At 40.6% G+C, this 2,650-nt stretch overlaps 1 non-coding gene across 1 annotated transcript; it reads right to left on the bottom strand.

Annotated features, from left to right (window-relative positions):
- Positions 1 to 2,460: 2,460 nt before the first annotated feature.
- On the bottom strand, positions 2,461 to 2,532 carry trnaq-uug. The gene has a single exon. It is a non-coding gene; the product is annotated as a tRNA-Gln (tRNA).
- Between the last annotated feature and the right edge of the window lie 118 nt (positions 2,533 to 2,650).

Here is a 2,650-nt window from a genome sequence, read left to right as displayed (position 1 = left end):
TTTTCTTTACCTGTGCTGTGGCTTGAAAACAGGTTCCACTGAGAGTTGAACTCAGATTGTTGGAGTCAGAGTTCAGAGTGCTAACCATTACACCATGAACCCTTTAGATGTTTTGTAAGGGTTTTCTGGGCAGTTTATTTCACAATATCCACATGTGTGATGTTGAAGGCTCACAACAATCACAACAAAGATAAAAAAGCAACAATTACTGGCCAACTTAACCCTTGTACCATTCAGGTCCCTGTGACCCAGGGGTGTGTTTTGGTACGTGTGTGTTTGTGTGTGTATACGTGTGTGTGTGTGTGTGTGTGTGTGTGTTTATTAAAAACAGATTCAAGGTTCATTCGGGGCTCATCCACGGGAAAAACAAACACCTGTTGCCTTTCTGCTGGAAAATACAATGTTCAGTGCAAATCTTGTAACAGAGACTGAAAATAAAGGATAAGAGATATATTTGTGGAGACGAGTTGCTTCCAGTACCAATGAGATAACACGATATTGTTCATGAAGGCACATCTGTCATTTGGTATTCTGTGATGTGTCATTGGTTTGCTACCATTCTTAAAGAGATCCATTCGTTGTAGTCAGGGTTCAAACGTGTGCGGGGAGACCCTAGTGGATTTCTAGTCCATCGCCTTAACCACTCAGCCACAACAACCTGAAAAGCAGTGATATACCTTTTCTCAAAAATGTTCAAAAACTTTTCATTTGGTTAGTAGTAGTCCCAGACACGGCCAAAGTGCAGATCGTAGTGCGCTGCCTGTGTCTGAGGATCCTCGTGGAGGGAGCTTGATTGAATGATATGCTCCCTTATTTGTACCATACCAGAGATCTAATACTTTATCAAATCGGGTTGACAAATAAAGCAAGTAACCACTCAATGAAAACTACTGCAATGACCAGGAATCAAACCCAGATCATCTGCTTGGAAGGCAGCTATGCTCACCACTATACCAACATCACTGTACAATGCAGGTCCTTCATTTGCAACTATTACATAGCTGGAAGCCAATGTGATGTAACTAGAATCATCCATCAATCACCTTGCTGAGAGGGAGGCTTAGCAAATTACCCCTAACCCCTGTAATGGGCACAATCCCCCTTTTCAAAGAGGGGAACCACCACCCCGGTCTTCCACTCCTTAGGCACTGCGACAGACCTGTTGAACAGGCGTGTTAACCAAGACTATTAACATACCTGCTGTAACACCCATAAAAATGAGCATGAATACAGTTAAATAGATCTACTACAATGAAAACTGTACAATATGTACAAAGTGCTTGTTTGTGTCACAGGCGGTCTACCACTACGTTCTATAACTCTACCAGTCAGATTACCACAGGAGCTAATATCTCATGTAGCTCTTTTAAAGACTCTACCATAATACCTGCTGGAGATGCCAGGTCCTCATACATGTAAAGCATGCGCTCTACCACTGAGCTACATCCCCTGAAGAGTTTTTGAAAAAAAATTCTGAGATATCTTTATTAATCCTTTTGGGATAACTCCCACAAGGATATTGAAATATCACTGAATGAAATAAGAAATCTGGGTAAAACATGTAATAATAATGTTGTATATGGCTTCAGAACCTGTGAATACAACTGCGGGACAATACAACTTTCACTCCAAATCTTGTAACACAGACTGAAAATAAATACAAAGAGATACAGTGGTGGAGACTGGTGGCTTCCAGTACCTATGAGATAATACAAAAAGCAGTGTTTGGACAGACAGGGGCAAAGTGCAAATCGTAGTGCGCTGCCTGTGTCTGTGGATGCTCTTGGAGGCAGCTTGATTGATTGATATGCTCCCTTATTTGTACATTGATTGGAAATTAAAATTGGACAAGAAACCTTTCTGGTTACTTCTTGACAAATAAAGCAAGTAACCACACAATAAAAATTGCTGCGATGACTGGGAATCGAAACCAGGTCAACTGCTTGGAAGGCAGCTATGCTCACCACCATACCATCATCGCTGGACAACACAGTTAATGTCCTTAAAGGTTGGATGTTTCCTTTTTATTAAATTAAGGCATTCAGATAATTTTCCAAAAGATGATTGTTTAAATTCCTCTTTTTAGTCAACTGAAGCATGGGTTCCTAAACACATACATACCACTGTATGCATGTATACCTGCATGCATTTCAAAATGTAGGCCAAGTATGTACTTAAAAAAAAGAAACAGTGCCGTATTGACACAAAAAAAGAAGTTTACAGCAGAAGGCACCATTTTAAGAACCCATCCTAATGAAATTGTAATTGGGTCAACATTTTCAATATGTTTAACTAAGTCTAAATTTGGAGCTCTTACAAGTTAACATGAAGTACAGGTCACAGCTTAACATGCCACCACCAATATACTGTTTTCAGTCAAACAGCCAAGAACCCGTTTGCCTAGATGTGGACAGTGTAGAGGTTGATATTTTTATTTCACCAGTACTCTGGCTTACAACCAGGTTCCACCGAGACTTAAACTCAGATCACTGGATTCAAAGTCCAGAGTGCTTACCATTACACCATGGAACCACTGCTCTGGAATTGCTTCTTCCATAATATTAAGACTTAACTCTCTCTCTCTCTCTCATAGCCACCTCCGCTAGACAGTGGGATGGTCATGTCTCTCTCTCTCTCACTCTCTCATAGC

The sequence above is a fragment of the Etheostoma cragini genome, chromosome 13 (assembly GCF_013103735.1).
Source record: "Etheostoma cragini isolate CJK2018 chromosome 13, CSU_Ecrag_1.0, whole genome shotgun sequence".
NCBI lineage: Eukaryota > Metazoa > Chordata > Actinopteri > Perciformes > Percidae > Etheostoma > Etheostoma cragini.
Note: the sequence above shows the minus strand (reverse complement) of the source record. Positions and strands in the feature narration are given on the sequence as shown.